We start from the raw sequence: 16,498 nt of genomic DNA, 5'->3' as shown, positions 1-16,498 counted from the left end.
CGTAGACTATCGCCTGTGGCGAGACAACGGCAGCCACCTTTAGCAAGTTATATATCTGTGAGGCGAGTAGTGGCGTCCAGCTTTAGCGAGACCACCATTAAGCCATATATCTGTGAGGCTACAACGACAGCGAGCTTTAGCGAGACCCCTGTTAGCTATATATCTGTGAGGCGAGACCCCTGTTAGCTATATATCTGTGAGGCGAGTAGCGGCGTCCAGTTTCGGCAACCATCTGCGTGGGGAGCTTCAACCATCTGCGTGGGGAGCTTCGTACACCGTCCAGCTTCGGCAACCATCTGCGAGGGGAGCTTCGTAGACCAATTGCAATGTTAGACATCGGCAGTGGTCAGACAGCGACTTCAAGCTTCAACGACCATCTACGATGCGAGACAACGACAGCGAGCTTTATCGAGACCACCATTAGCTAATATATCTGTGAGGCGAGTAGCGGTAGTGGATAGACATTGACTTCTAGTTTCAACGACCATCTACGATGCGAGACAACGGCAACGAGCTTTAGCGAGACCACCGTTAGCTATATATCTGTGAGACGAGTAGCGGCGTCCAGCTTTAGCAACCGTCTGCGAGGATAGAAGGTAATTTTCTGCTCAGTGTTTTACTTATTTTTGAAGTATAACTTCTTTTGTGAGTCGAAAACTGAACTTGGTTTCTTTATGTTGATGTATCTCCTGGAGGTATTATGGTTAATTTTCTGCATATTATGCCAGCATATGAAAATTTCCTCCAATTTGAATAATATTTTTTACACTATTCTTTTGCTTTTCATTGTTAAATAATTAATACAATGGATGAGTGACTTTAAAAATTATAATTCTTCATTTTGTATTGTTTCCCTCCAGGGGTGCAACCACCTATTAATTATAAGAGGCTTTGCCACCCCCCCCCCCTACCCACCCACCAATCCCCAACCCCCAACCCCTAACCAAGCTGGACTTTTCATTCATTATAATCATTAGGCTTTCGTTCACCTGTTAAATTAATATTATATTGTTTTTTTTTTGCCCCCCCCCCCCCCCCCACCAAGCATTGTCATAATTGCGAATATAACCATAAAATTGTATGTGTGTGTGTGTATAACCATAAAATTATTTTTTTCTCATAATATTATACTTCACGTATAAATATAAATGATTGACTACTTTGGTCTCAAGTTAACGGTGGACTAATATAATAAAATAGTGTAATACAATTCCTATTCTAATCTACACTATATACAAAAACAAAATCCAAAACTTTACCTTCCGGCCAAATTCCAAAAAAAATCTCTCTTTCTAATAAAAGGAATCTGCCCACTTTGGACTGATGTGATGGAGTCAATAGTTTAATGGAAGACTTATGCAATACGTGCCCCCAAACAAATAATGGGTTTTCCACTCACCTTTTTAAATGGAAGATCAGTGTAGACTTTTCTATGATTACGGATTATTTATAGTATTTGTGGCTAATTATCAACTAGCCCGTCTAGCTCAGTTGGTAGAGCGCAAGGCTCTTAACCTTGTGGTTGTGGGTTCAAGCCCCACAGTGGGCAGTTTTTTGCTGTTGCCGGTTTGTTTTTCCTTTCAGTTTGTCTTTGATGTATCTATTACAATCATCTTAGCATGAGTGTCAACTTGTCAATATGTCCGTGTGGTTAAGGAGATAGACTTGAAATCTATTGGGCTTTGCCTACGCAGGTTCGAATCCTACTGTTGACGTATATTTATTGAGCATATTCACTTGTTAATATGTCAACTATTGGGCTTTCCTGCAGGTGACACATTTTATTGGCTGACATGGCGTCGAGCTTCGTAGACCATCGCCTGTGGTGAGACAACGGCAGCCAGCTTTAGCAAGTTATATATCTGTGAGGCGAGTAGTGGCGTCCAGCTTTAGCGAGACCACCATTAAGCCATATATCTGTGAGGCAACAACGACAGCGAGCTTTAGCGAGACCCCTGTTAGCTATATATCTGTGAGGCGAGTAGCGGCGTCCAGTTTCGGCAACCATCTGCGTGGGGAGCTTCGTACTCCGTCCAGTTTCGGCAACCATCTACGAGGGGAGCTTCGTAGACCAATTGCAAAGTTAGACATCGGCAGTGGTGAGACAGCGACTTCAAGCTTCAACGACCATCTACGATGCGAGACAACGATAGCGAGCTTTATCGAGACCACCATTAGCTAATATATCTGTGAGGCGAGTAGCGGTAGTGGAGAGACATTGACTTCAAGTTTCAACGACCATCTACGATGCGAGACAACGGCAACGAGCTTTAGCGAGACCACCGTTAGCTATATATCTGTGAGGCGAGTAGCGGCGTCCAGCTTTAGCAACCGTCTGCGAGGATAGAAGGTAATTTTCTGCTCAGTGTTTTACTTATTTTTGAAGTATAACTTCTTTTGTGAGTCGAAAACTGAACTTGGTTTCTTTATGTTGATGTATCTCCTGGAGGTATTATGGTTAATTTTCTGCATATTATGCCAGCATATGAAAATTTCCTCCAATTTGAATAATATTTTTTACACTATTCTTTTGCTTTTCATTGTTAAATAATTAATACAATGGATGAGTGACTTTAAAAATTATAATTCTTCATTTTGTATTGTTTCCCTCCAGGGGTGCAACCACCTATTAATTATAAGAGGCTTTGCCACCCCCCCCCCCTACCCACCCACCAACCCCCAACCCCCAACCCCTAACCAAGCTGGACTTTTCATTCATTATAATCATTAGGCTTTCGTTCACCTGTTAAATTAATATTATATTATTTTTTTTTTTGCCCCCCCCCCCCACCAAGCATTGTCATAATTGCGAATATAACCATAAAATTGTATGTGTGTGTGTGTATAACCATAAAATTATTTTTTTCTCATAATATTATACTTCACGTATAAATATAAATGATTGACTACTTTGGTCTCAAGTTAACGGTGGACTAATATAATAAAATAGTGTAATACAATTCCTATTCTAATCTACACTATATATAAAAACAAAATCCAAAACTTTACCTTCCGGCCAAATTCCAAAAAAAATCTCTCTTTCTAATAAAAGGAATCTGCCCACTTTGGACTGATGTGATGGAGTCAATAGTTTAATGGAAGACTTATGCAATACGTGCCCCCAAACAAATAATGGGTTTTCCACTCACCTTTTTAAATGGAAGATCAGTGTAGACTTTTCTATGATTACGGATTATTTATAGTATTTGTGGCTAATTATCAACTAGCCCGTCTAGCTCAGTTGGTAGAGCGCAAGGCTCTTAACCTTGTGGTTGTGGGTTCAAGCCCCACAGTGGGCAGTTTTTTGCTGTTGCCGGTTTGTTTTTCCTTTCAGTTTGTCTTTGATGTATCTATTACAATCATCTTAGCATGAGTGTCAACTTGTCAATATGTCCGAGTGGTTAAGGAGATAGACTTGAAATCTATTGGTCTTTGCCTACGCAGGTTCGAATCCTACTGTTGACGTATATTTATTGAGCATATTCACTTGTTAATATGTCAACTATTGGGCTTTCCTGCAGGTGACACATTTTATTGGCTGACATGGCGTCGAGCTTCGTAGACCATCGCCTGTGGTGAGACAACGGCAGCCAGCTTTAGCAAGTTATATATCTGTGAGGCGAGTAGTGGCGTCCAGCTTAGCTATATATCTGTGAGGCGAGTAGCGGCGTCCAGTTTCGGCAACCATCTGCGTGGGGAGCTTCGTACTCCGTCCAGTTTCGGCAACCATCTGCGAGGGGAGCTTCGTAGACCAATTGCAATGTTAGACATCGGCAGTGGTGAGACAGCGACTTCAAGCTTCAACGACCATCTACGATGCGAGACAACGACAGCGAGCTTTATCGAGACCACCATTAGCTAATATATCTCTGAGGCGAGTAGCGGTAGTGGAGAGACATTGACTTCAAGTTTCAACTACCATCTACGATGCGAGACAACGGCAACGAGCTTTAGCGAGACCACCGTTAGCTATATATCTGTGAGGCGAGTAGCGGCGTCCAGCTTTAAGAACCGTCTGCGAGGATAGAAGGTAATTTTCTGCTCAGTGTTTTACTTAGTTTTGAAGTATAACTTCTTTTGTGAGTCGAAAACTGAACTTGGTTTCTTTATGTTGATGTATCTCCTGGAGGTATTATGGTTAATTTTCTGCATATTATGCCAGCATATGAAAATTTCCTCCAATTTGAATAATATTTTTTACACTATTCTTTTGCTTTTCATTGTTAAATAATTAATACAATGGATGAGTGACTTTAAAAATTATAATTCTTCATTTTGTATTGTTTCCCTCCAGGGGTGCAACCACCTATTAATTATAAGAGGCTTTGCCACCCCCCCCCCCCACCTACCCACCCACCAACCCCCAACCCCCAACCCCTAACCAAGCTGGACTTTTCATTCATTATAATCATTAGGCTTTCGTTCACCTGTTAAATTAATATTATATTGTTTTTTTTTTGCCCCCCCCACCAAGCATTGTCATAATTGCGAATATAACCATAAAATTGTATGTGTGTGTGTGTGTGTGTTTGTTTGTGTGTGTGTGTGTATAACCATAAAATTATTTTTTTCTCATAATATTATACTTCACGTATAAATATAAACGATTGACTACTTTGGTCTCAAGTTAACGGTGGACTAATATAATAAAATAGTGTAATACAATTCCTATTCTAATCTACACTATATATAAAAACAAAATCCAAAACTTTACCTTCCGGCCAAATTCCAAAAAAAATCTCTCTTTCTAATAAAAGGAATCTGCCCACTTTGGACTGATGTGATGGAGTCAATAGTTTAATGGAAGACTTATGCAATACGTGCCCCCAAACAAATAATGGGTTTTCCACTCACCTTTTTAAATGAAAGATCAGTGTAGACTTTTCTATGATTACGGATTATTTATAGTATTTGTGGCTTATTATCAACTAGCCCGTCTAGCTCAGTTGGTAGAGCGCAAGGCTCTTAACCTTGTGGTTGTGGGTTCAAGCCCCATAGTGGGCAGTTTTTTGCTGTTGCCGGTTTGTTTTTCCTTTCAGTTTGTCTTTGATGTATCTATTACAATCATCTTAGCATGAGTGTCAACTTGTCAATATGTCCTAGTGGTTAAGGAGATAGACTTGAAATCTATTGGGCTTTGCCTGCGCAGGTTCGAATCCTACTGTTGACGTATATTTATTGAGCATATTCACTTGTTAATATGTCAACTATTGGGCTTTCCTGCAGGTGACACATTTTATTGGCTGACATGGCGTCGAGCTTCGTAGACCATCGCCTGTGGTGAGACAACGGCAGCCAGCTTTAGCAAGTTATATATCTGTGAGGCGAGTAGTGGCGTCCAGCTTTAGCGAGACCACCATTAAGCCATATATCTGTGAGGCAACAACGACAGCGATCTTTAGCGAGACCCCTGTTAGCTATATATCTGTGAGGCGAGTAGCGGCGTCCAGTTTCGGCAACCATCTGCGTGGGGAGCTTCGTACACCGTCCAGCTTCGGCAACCATCTGCGAGGGGAGCTTCGTAGACCAATTGCAATGTTAGACATCGGCAGTGGTGAGACAGCGACTTCAAGCTTCAACGACCATCTACGATGCGAGACAACGACAGCGAGCTTTATCGAGACCACCATTAGCTAATATATCTGTGAGGCGAGTAGCGGTAGTGGAGAGACATTGACTTCAAGTTTCAACGACCATCTACGATGCGAGACAACGGCAAAGAGCTTTAGCGAGACCACCGTTAGCTATATATCTGTGAGGCGAGTAGCGGCGTTCAGCTTTGGCAACCGTCTGCGAGGATAGAAGGTAATTTTCTGCTTAGTGTTTTACTTATTTTTGAAGTATAACTTCTTTTGTGAGTCCAAAACTGAACTTGGTTTCTTTATGTTAATGTATCTACTGGAGGTATTATGGTTAATTTTCTGCATATTATGCCAGCATATTAAAATTTCCTCCAGTTTGAATAATATTTTGTACACTATTCTTTTGCTTTTCATTGTTAAATAATTAATACAATGGATGAGTGACTTTGAAAATTATAATTCTTCATTTTGTATTGTTTCCCTCCAGGGGTGCAACCACCTATTAATTATAAGAGGCTTTGCCACCCCCCCCCCCCTACCCACCCACCAACCCCCAACCCCTCACCAAGCTGGACTTTTCATTCATTATAATCATTAGGCTTTCGTTCACCTGTTAAATTAATATTATAATGTTTTTTTTTGCCCCCCTCACCAAGCATTGTCATAATTGCGAATATAACCATAAAACTGTATGTGTGTGTTTGTGTATAACCATAAAATTATTTTTTTTCTCATAATATTATACTTCACGTATAAATATAAACGATTGACTACTTTGGTCTCAAGTTAACGGTGGACTAATATAATAAAATAGTGTAATACAATTCCTATTCTAATCTACACTACATACAAAAGAAAATCCAAAACTTTAACTTCAGGCCAAATTCCTAAAAAAATCTCTCTTTCTAATAAAAGGAATCTGCCCACTTTGGACATAATTCCCACACTACCGCTGTCTGAGGATTGAACTTTGGTTTTTTCTCCCAAATATTACCTACTAAACCATTGAGCTAAACCCGTGCGGGCTTAAAAATTCCTATTTTAATATTATAAAATAGTGTAATACAATTCCTATTATAATCTATATCTATATTATATATAAAAACAAAATCCCAATATTTCACTTCCCGCCCGATTCCGAAAAAATCTCTCTTTCTAATAAAAATATATTTTTTTCTACTTTTATATTCGTACTATAATTCTAGGTTAAAATTCGTATTCTAATATAATAAAATTGTTTAATACAATTCCTATTGTAATCTATATTATATATAAAAATAAAATCTTGAACTTTAACCAAGAGCTCGTTTTAATTGTTACTCAAAATTAAGATGTCTAAATTTTACTAAGTCTCCGTGTCTGGAAGTCAATCCGCATGGGTAATGAGCGATGGACTGATGTGATGGAGTCAATAGTTTATTGGAAGACTTATGCAATACGCGCCCCCAAACAAATAATGGGTTTTCCACTCACCTTTTTAAATGGAAGATCAGTGAAGACTTTTCTATGATTACGGATTATTTATAGTATTTGTGGCTAATTATCAACAAGCCTGTCTAGCTCAGATGGTAGAGCGCAAGGTTCTTAACCTTGTGGTCATGGGTTCGAACCCCACGGTGGGTAGTTTATTTCTGTCGCCAGTTGTTTTTGCTTTCAGTTTGTCTTTGATGTATCTATTACAATCATCTTAGCATGACTGTCAACTTGTCAATATGTCCGAGTGGTTAAGGAGATAGACTCGAAATCTATTGGGCTTTGCCTGCGCAGGTTCGAATCCTGCTGTTGACGTATATTTATTGAGCACATTCACTTGTCAATATGTCAACTATTGGGCAGGTTCGAATCCTGCTATTGACGTATATTTATTGAGCACATTCACTTGTCAATATGTCAACTATTGGGCTTTCTTGCTGGTGACACATTTTATTGGCTGACATGGCGTCGAGCTTCGTAGACCATCGCCTGTGGCGAGACAACAGCAGCCAGCTTTAGCGAGCTATATATCTGTGAGGCGAGTAGTGGCGTCCAGCTTTTGCGAGACCACCGTTCGCCATATATCTGTGAGGCAACAACGGCAGCGAGCTTTAGCGAGACACCCGTTAGCGATATATCTGTGAGGCGAGTAGCGGCGTCCAGCTTCGGCATCTATCTGCGCGGGGAGCTTCGTACACCAATTGCAATGTTAGACATCGGCAGTGGTGAGACAGCGACTTCAAGCTTCAACGACCATCTACGATGCGAGACCACCATTAGCTATATATCTGTGAGGCGAGACATTGACTTCAAGTTTGAACGACCATCTACGATGCGAAACAACGGCAGCGAGCTTTAGCGAGACCACCGTTAGCTATATATCTGTGAGGCGAGTAGCGGCGTCCAGCTTTGGCAACCGTCTGCGAGGATAGAAGGTAATTTTCTGCTCAGTGTTTTACTTATTTTTGAAGTATAACTTCTTTTGTGAGTCGAAAACTGAACTTGGTTTCTTTATGTTGATGTATCTCCTGGAGGTATTATGGTTAATTTTCTGCATATTATGCCAGCATATGAAAATTTCCTACAATTTGAATAATATTTTTTACACTATTCTTTTGCTTTTCATTGTTAAATAATTAATACAATGGATGAGTGACTTTAAAAATTATAATTCTTCATTTTGTATTGTTTCCCTCCAGGGGTGCAACCACCTATTAATTATAAGAGGCTTTGCCACCCCCCCCCCCCTACCCACCCACCAACCCCCAACCCCCAACCCCTAACCAAGCTGGACTTTTCATTAATTATAATCATTAGGCTTTCGTTCACCTGTTAAATTAATATTATATTGTTTTTTTTTTGCCCCCCTCACCAAGCATTGTCATAATTGCGAATATAACCATAAAATTGTATTTCTGTGTGTGTGTTTGTTTGTGTGTGTGTGTGTATAACCATAAAATTATTTTTTTCTCATAATATTATACTTCACGTATAAATATAAACGATTGACTACTTTGGTCTAAAGTTAACGGTGGACTAATATAATAAAATAGTGTAATACAATTCCTATTCTAATCTACACTATATATAAAAACAAAATCCAAAACTTTAACTTCCGGCCAAATTCCAAAAAAAAATCTCTCTTTCTAATAAAAGGAATCTGCCTACTTTGGATATAATTCCCACACTACCGCTGTCTGAGGATTGAACCTTGGTTTTTTCTCCCAAATATTACCCACTAAACCATTGAGCTAAACCCGTGCGGGCTTAAAAATTCCTATTTTAATATTATAAAATAGTGTAATACAATTCCTATTATAATCTATATCTATATTATATATAAAAACAAAATCCCAATCTTTCAGCTCCCGCCCGATTCCGAAAAAATTTCTCTTTCTAATAAAAATATATTTTTTTCTAGTTTTCTATTCGTACTATAATTCTAGATTAAAATTCGTATTCTAATATTATAAAATTGTTTAATACAATTCCTATTCTAATCTATACAATATATAAAAATAAAATCCTGAACTTTAACCACGACCTCGTTTTAATTGTTACTCATAATTAAGATGTCTAAATTTTACTAAGTCTCCGTGTTTGGAACTCAATCCGCATGGGTAATGAGCGATGGACTGATGTGATGGAGTCAATAGTTTAATGGAAGACTTATGCAATACGTGCCCCCAAACAAATAAAGGGTTTTCCACTCACCTTTTTAAATGGAAGATCAGTGTAGAATTTTCTATGATTACGGATTATTTATAATATTTGTGGCTAATTATTAACAAGCCCGTCTAGCTCAGTTGGTAGAGCGCAAGGCTCTTAACCTTGTGGTTGTGGGTTCAAGCCCCACATTGGGCAATTTTTTGCTGTTGCCGGTTTGTTTTTCCTTTCAGTTTGTCTTTGATGTATCTATTACAATCATCTTAGCATAAGTGTCAACTTGTCAATATGTCCGAGTGGTTAAGGAGATAGACTTGAAATCTATTGGGCTTTACCTGCGCAGGTTCAAATCCTACTGTTGACGTATATTTATTGAGCATATTCACTTGTTAATATGTCAACTATTGGGCTTTCCTGCAGGTGACGCATTTTATTGGCTGACATGGCGTTGAGCTTCGTAGACCATCGCCTGTGGCTTGACAACGGCAGCCAGCTTTAGCAAGTTATATATCTGTGAGGCGAGTAGTGGCGTCCAGCTTTAGCGAGACCACCATTAAGCCATATATCTGTGAGGCTACAACGACAGCGAGCTTTAGCGAGACCCCTGTTAGCTATATATCTGTGAGGCGAGTAGCGGCAACCATCTGCGTGGGGAGCTTCGTACACCGTCCAGCTTCGGCAACCATCTGCGAGGGGAGCTTCGTAAACCAATTGCAATGTTAGACATCGGCAGTGGTGAGACAGCGACTTCAAGCTTCAACGACCATCTACGATGCGAGACAACGACAGCGAGCTTTATCGAGACCACCATTAGCTAATATATCTGTGTGGCGAGTAGCGGTAGTGGCGAGACATTGACTTCAAGTTTCAACGACCATCTACGATGCGAGACAACGACAACGAGCTTTAGCGAGACCACCGTTAGCTATATATCTGTGAGGCGAGTAGCGGCGTCCAGCTTTGGCAACCGTCTGCTAGGATAGAAGGTAATTTTCTGCTCAGTGTTTTACTTATTTTTGAAGTATAACTTCTTTTGTGAGTCCAAAACTGAACTTGGTTTCTTTATGTTGATGTATCTACTGGAGGTTTTGTGGTTAATTTTCTGCATATTATGCCAGCATATTAAAATTTCCTCCAGTTTGAATATTATTTTTTACACTATTCTTTTGCTTTTCATTGTTTAATAATTAATACAATGGATGAGAGACTTTAAAAATTATAATTCTTCATTTTGTATTGTTTCCCTCCAGGGGGGCAACCACCTATTAATTATAAGAGGCTTTGCCACCCCCCCCCCTACCCAACCACCAACCCCCAACCCCCAACCCCTAACCAAGCTGGACTTTTCATTCATTATAATCATTAGGCTTTCGTTCACCTGTTAAATTAATATTATAATGTTTTTTTTGCCCCCCTCACCAAGCATTGTCATAATTGCGAATATAACCATAAAACTGTATGTGTGTGTGTGTGTGTATAACCATAAAATTATTTTTTTCTCATAATATTATACTTCACGTATAAATATAAACGATTGACTACTTTGGTCTCAAGTTAACGGTGGACTAATATAATAAAATAGTGTAATACAATTCCTATTCTAATCTACACTACATATAAAAACAAAATCCAAAACTTTAACTTCCGGCCAAATTCCTAAAAAAATCTCTATTTCTAATAAAAGGAATTTGCCCACTTTGGACATAATTCCCACACTACCGCTGTCTGAGGATTGAACCTTGGTTTTTTCTCCCAAATATTACCCACTAAACCATTGAGCTAAACCCGTGCGTGCTTAAAAATTCCTATTTTAATATTATAAAATAGTGTAATACAATTCCTATTATAATCTATATCTATATTATATATAAAAACAAAATCCCAATCTTTCACTTCCCGCCCGATTCCGAAAAAATCTCTCTTTCTAATAAAAATATATTTTTTTTCTACTTTTCTATTCGTACTATAATTCTAGGATAAAATTCGTATTCTAATATAATAAAATTGTTTAATACAATTCCTGTTGTAATCTATACTATATATAAAAATAAAATCCTGATCTTTAACTAAGAGCTCGTTTTAATTGTTACTCATAATTAAGATGTCTAAATTTTACTAAGTCTCCGTGTTTGGAAGTAAATCCGCATGGGTAATGAGCGATGGACTGATGTGATGGAGTCAATAGTTTAATGGAAGACTTATGCAATACGCGCCTCCAAACAAATAATGGGTTTTCCACTCACCTTTTTAAATGGAAGATCAGTGTAGACTTTTCTATGATTACGGATTATTTATAGTATTTGTGGCTAACTATTAACAAGCCCGTCTAGCTCAGTTGGTAGAGCGCAAGGCTCTTAACCTTGTGGTCGTGGGTTCGAGCCCCACGATGGGCAGTTTTTTGCTGTTACCGGTTTATTTTTCCTTTCAGTTTGTCTTTGATGTATCTATTACAATCATCTTAGCATGAGTGTCAACTTGTCAATATGTCCGAGTGGTTAAGGAGATAGACTCGAAATCTATTGTGCTTTGCCTGCGCAGGTTCGAATCCTGCTGTTGACGTATATTTACTGAGCATATTCACTTGTCAATATGTCAACTATTGGGCTTTCCTGCTGGTGACGCATTTTATTGGCTGACATGGCGTCGAGCTTCGTAGACCATCGCCTGTGGCGAGACAACAGCAGCCAGCATTAGCGAGCTATATATCTGTGAGACGAGTAGTGGCGTCCAGCTTTAGCGAGACCACCGTTAGCCATATATCTGTGAGGCAAAAACGGCAGTGAGCTTTAGCGAGACCCCCGTTAGCTATATATCTGAGAGGCGAGTAGCGGCGTCCAGCTTCGGCATCTATCTGCGCGAGGAGCTTCGTACACCAATTGCAATGTTAGACATCGGCAGTGGTGAGACAGCGACTTCAAGCTTCAACGACCATCTACGATGCGAGACCACCATTAGCTATATATCTGTGAGGCGAGACATTGACTTCAAGTTTGAACGACCATCTACGATGCGAAACAACGGCAGCGAGCTTTAGCGAGACCACCGTTAGCTATATATCTGTGAGGCGAGTAGCGGCGTCCAGCTTTGGCAACCGTGTGCGAGGATAGAATGTAATTTTCTGCTCAGTGTTTTACTTATTTTTGAAGTATAACTTCTTTTGTGAGTCCAAAACTGAACTTGGTTTCTTTATGTTGATGTATCTCCTGGAGGTATTATGGTTAATTTTCTGCATATTATGCCAGCATATGAAAATTTCCTCCAATTTGAATAATATTTTTTACACTATTCTTTTGCTTTTCATTGTTAAATAATTAATACAATGGATGAGTGACTTTAAAAATTATAATTCTTCATTTTGTATTGTTTCCCTCCAGGGGTGCAACCACCTATTAATTATAAGAGGCTTTGCCACCCCCCCCCCTCCTACCCACCCACCAACCCCCAACCCCCAACCCCTAACCAAGCTGGACTTTTCATTCATTATAATCATTAGGCTTTCGTTCACCTGTTAAATTAATATTATATTGTTTTTTTTTTTTGCCCCCCTCACCAAGCATTGTCATAATTGCGAATATAACCATAAAATTGTATTTATGTGTGTGTGTTTGTTTGTGTGTGTGTGTGTGTATAACCATAAAATTATTTTTTTCTCATAATATTATACTTCACGTATAAATATAAACGATTGACTACTTTGGTCTCAAGTTAACGGTGGACTAATATAATAAAATAGTGTAATACAATTCCTATTCTAATCTACACTATATATAAAAACAAAATCCAAAACTTTAACTTCCGGCCAAATTCCAAAAAAAATCTCTCTTTCTAATAAAAGGAATCTACCCACTTTAGATATAATTCCCACACTACCGCTGTCTGAGGATTGAACCTTGGTTTTTTCTCCCAAATATTACCCACTAAACCATTGAGCTATACCCGTGCAGGCTTAAAAATTCCTATTTTAATATTATAAAATAGTGTAATACAATTCCTATTATAATCTATATCTATATTATATATAAAAACAAAATGCCAATCTTTCACCTCCCGCCCAATTCCGAAAAAATTTCTCTTTCTAATAAAAATATATTTTTTTCTAGTTTTCTATTCGTACTATAATTCTAGATTAAAATTCGTATTCTAATATTATAAAATTGTTTAATACAATTCCTATTCTAATCTATACTATATATAAAAACAAAATCCAGAACTTTAACCACGACCTCGTTTTAATTGTTACTCATAATTAAGATGTCTAAATTTTACTAAGTCTCCGTGTTTGGAAGTCAATCCGCATGGGTAATGAGCGATGGACTGATGTGATGGAGTCAATAGTTTAATGGAAGACTTATGCAATACGTGCCCCCAAACAAATAATGGGTTTTCCACTCACCTTTTTAAATGGAAGATCAGCGTAGAATTTTCTATGATTACGGATTATTTATAGTATTTGTGGCTAATTATCAACAAGCTCGTCTAGCTCAGTTGGTAGAGCGCAAGGCTCTTAACCTTGTGGTCGTGGGTTCAAGCCCCACGGTGGGCTGTTTTTTGCTGTTGCCAGTTTGTTTTTCCTTTCTGTTTGTCTTTGATGTATCTATTACAATCATCTTAGCATGAGTGTCAACTTGTCAATATGTCCGAGTAGTTAAGGAGATAGACTTGAAATTTATTGGGCTTTGCCTGCGCAGGTTCGAATCCTGTTGTTGACGTATATTTATTGAGCATATTCACTTCTTAATATGTCAACTATTGGGCTTTCCTGCAAACCATCGCCTGTGGCGAGACAACGGCAGCCAGCTTTAGCAAGTTATATATCTGTGAGGCCAGTAGTGGCGTCCAGCTTTAGCGAGACCACCATTAAGCCATATACCTGTGAGGCTACAACGGCAGCGAGCTTTAGCGAGACCCCTGTTAGCTATATATCTGTGAGGCGAGTAGCGGCAACCATCTGTGAGGGGAGCTTCGTACACCGTCCTGCTTCGGCAACCATCTGCGAGGGGAGCTTCGTACACCGTCCAGCTTCGGCAACCATCTGCGAGGGGGAGCTTCGTAGACCAATTGCAATGTTAGACATCGGCAGTGGTGAGACAGCGACTTCAAGCTTCAACGACCATCTACGATGCGAGACAACGACAGCGAGCTTTATCGAGACCACCATTAGCTATATATCTGTGAGGCGAGTAGCGGTAGTGGCGAGACATTGACTTTAAGTTTCAACGACCATCTACGATGCGAGACAACGGCAACGAGCTTTAGCGAGACCACCGTTAGCTATATATCTGTGAGGCGAGTAGCGGCGTCCAGCTTTGGCAACCGTCTGCGAGGATAGAAGGTAATTTTCTGCTCAGTGTTTTACTTATTTTTGAAGTATAACTTCTTTTGTGAGTCCAAAACTGAACTTGGTTTCTTTATGTTGATGTATCTACTGGAGGTATTATGGTTAATTTTCTGCATATTATGCCAGCATATTAAAATTTCCTCCAGTTTGAATAATATTTTTTACACTATTCTTTTGCTTTTCATTGTTAAATAATTAATACAATGGATGAGTGACTTTGAAAATTATAATTCTTCATTTTGTATTGTTTCCCTCCAGGGGTGCAACCACCTATTAATTATAAGAGGCTTTGCCGCCACCCCCCTCCCCCCGCCCCCCGCCTACCCACCCACCAACCCCCAACCCCAACTCCCAACCCCTAACCAAGCTGGACTTTTCATTCATTATAATCATTAGGCTTTCGTTCACCTGTTAAATTAATATTATAATGTTTTTTTTTGCCCCCCTCACCAAGCATTGTCATAATTGCGAATATAACCATAAAACTGTATGTGTGTGTGTGTGTGTTTGTTTGTGTGTGTGTGTGTATAACCATAAAATTATTTTTTTCTCATAATATTATACTTCACGTATAAATATAAACGATTGACTACTTTGGTCTCAAGTTAACGGTGGACTAATATAATAAAATTGTGTAATACAATTCCTATTCTAATCTACACTACATATAAAAACAAAATCCAAAACTTTAACTTCCGGCCAAATTCCTAAAAAAATCTCTCTTTCTAATAAAAGGAATCTACCCACTTTGGACATAATTCCCACACTACCGCTGTCTGAGGATTGAACCTTGGTTTTTTCTCCCAAATATTACCCACTAAACCATTGAGCTAAACCCGTGCGGGCTTAAAAATTCCTATTTTAATATTATAAAATAGTGTAATACAATTCCTATTATAATCTATATCTATATTATATATAAAAACAAAATCCCAATCTTTCACCTCCCGCCCGATTCCGAAAAAATTTCTCTTTCTAATAAAAATATATTTTTTTCTAGTTTTCTATTCGTACTATAATTCTAGATTAAAATTCGTATTCTAATATTATAAAATTGTTTAATACAATTCCTATTGTAATCTATACTATATATAAAAATAAAATCCTGAACTTTAACAATGACCTCGTTTTAATTGTTACTCATAATTAAGATGTCTAACTTTTACTAAGTCTCCGTGTTTGGAAGTCAATCCGCATGGGTAATGAGCGATGGACTGATGTGATGGAGTCAATAGTTTAATGGAAGACTTATGCAATACGGGAGCCCAAACAAATAATGGGTTTTCCACTCACCTTTTTAAATGGAAGATCAGCGTAGAATTTTCTATGATTACGGATTATTTATAGTATTTGTGGCTAATTATCAACAAGCTCGTGTAGCTCAGTTGGTAGAGCGCAAGGCTCTTAACCTTGTGGTTGTGGGTTCAAGCCCCACGGTGGGCAATTTTTTGCTGTTGCCGGTTTGTTTTTCCTTTCTGTTTGTCTTTGATGTATCTATTACAATCATCTTAGCATGAGTGTCAACTTGTCAATATGTCCGAGTAGTTAAGGAGATAGACTTGAAATTTATTGGGCTTTGCCTGCGCAGGTTCGAAGGAGATAGACTTGAAATTTATTGGGCTTTGCCTGCGCAGGTTCGAATGCTGCTGTTGACGTATATTTATTGAGCATATTCACTTGTTAATATGTCAACTATTGGGCTTTCCTGCAGACCATCGCCTGTGGCGAGACAACGGTAGCCAGCTTTAGCAAGTTATATATCTGTGAGGCCAGTAGTGGCGTCCAGCTTTAGCGAGACCACCATTAAGCCATATACCTGTGAGGCTACAACGGCAGCGAGCTTTAGCGAGACCCCTGTTAGCTATATATCTGTGAGGCGAGTAGCGGCAACCATCTGCGAGGGGAGCTTCGTAGACCAATTGCAATGTTAGACATCGGC

At 38.9% G+C, this 16,498-nt stretch overlaps 14 non-coding genes across 14 annotated transcripts; all 14 read left to right on the top strand.

Moving 5' to 3' along the window:
- The first annotated feature begins 1,476 nt into the window (after nucleotides 1-1,476).
- TRNAK-CUU lies at nucleotides 1,477-1,549 on the top strand. The gene has a single exon. It is a non-coding gene; the product is annotated as a tRNA-Lys (tRNA).
- Nucleotides 1,550-1,633: 84 nt separating this feature from the next.
- Nucleotides 1,634-1,715, top strand: TRNAS-UGA. The gene has a single exon. It is a non-coding gene; the product is annotated as a tRNA-Ser (tRNA).
- Nucleotides 1,716-3,226: 1,511 nt separating this feature from the next.
- Nucleotides 3,227-3,299, top strand: TRNAK-CUU. The gene has a single exon. It is a non-coding gene; the product is annotated as a tRNA-Lys (tRNA).
- Nucleotides 3,300-3,383: 84 nt separating this feature from the next.
- Nucleotides 3,384-3,465, top strand: TRNAS-UGA. The gene has a single exon. It is a non-coding gene; the product is annotated as a tRNA-Ser (tRNA).
- A 1,466-nt stretch (nucleotides 3,466-4,931) lies between these two features.
- TRNAK-CUU lies at nucleotides 4,932-5,004 on the top strand. Its single transcript has one exon. It is a non-coding gene; the product is annotated as a tRNA-Lys (tRNA).
- Nucleotides 5,005-5,088: 84 nt separating this feature from the next.
- On the top strand, nucleotides 5,089-5,170 carry TRNAS-UGA. Its single transcript has one exon. It is a non-coding gene; the product is annotated as a tRNA-Ser (tRNA).
- A 2,118-nt stretch (nucleotides 5,171-7,288) lies between these two features.
- Nucleotides 7,289-7,370, top strand: TRNAS-CGA. The gene has a single exon. It is a non-coding gene; the product is annotated as a tRNA-Ser (tRNA).
- A 1,976-nt stretch (nucleotides 7,371-9,346) lies between these two features.
- TRNAK-CUU lies at nucleotides 9,347-9,419 on the top strand. The gene has a single exon. It is a non-coding gene; the product is annotated as a tRNA-Lys (tRNA).
- Nucleotides 9,420-9,503: 84 nt separating this feature from the next.
- Nucleotides 9,504-9,585, top strand: TRNAS-UGA. Its single transcript has one exon. It is a non-coding gene; the product is annotated as a tRNA-Ser (tRNA).
- Nucleotides 9,586-11,541: 1,956 nt separating this feature from the next.
- Nucleotides 11,542-11,614, top strand: TRNAK-CUU. The gene has a single exon. It is a non-coding gene; the product is annotated as a tRNA-Lys (tRNA).
- Nucleotides 11,615-11,698: 84 nt separating this feature from the next.
- On the top strand, nucleotides 11,699-11,780 carry TRNAS-CGA. The gene has a single exon. It is a non-coding gene; the product is annotated as a tRNA-Ser (tRNA).
- A 1,911-nt stretch (nucleotides 11,781-13,691) lies between these two features.
- Nucleotides 13,692-13,764, top strand: TRNAK-CUU. Its single transcript has one exon. It is a non-coding gene; the product is annotated as a tRNA-Lys (tRNA).
- An 84-nt stretch (nucleotides 13,765-13,848) lies between these two features.
- On the top strand, nucleotides 13,849-13,930 carry TRNAS-UGA. Its single transcript has one exon. It is a non-coding gene; the product is annotated as a tRNA-Ser (tRNA).
- Nucleotides 13,931-15,929: 1,999 nt separating this feature from the next.
- TRNAK-CUU lies at nucleotides 15,930-16,002 on the top strand. Its single transcript has one exon. It is a non-coding gene; the product is annotated as a tRNA-Lys (tRNA).
- Nucleotides 16,003-16,498: the final 496 nt, after the last annotated feature.

The sequence above is a fragment of the Ipomoea nil genome, unplaced genomic scaffold (assembly GCF_001879475.1).
Source record: "Ipomoea nil cultivar Tokyo-kokei standard unplaced genomic scaffold, Asagao_1.1 scaffold1250, whole genome shotgun sequence".
Classification (NCBI taxonomy): domain Eukaryota; kingdom Viridiplantae; phylum Streptophyta; class Magnoliopsida; order Solanales; family Convolvulaceae; genus Ipomoea; species Ipomoea nil.
This window is presented reverse-complemented; position numbering and strand designations above follow the sequence as displayed.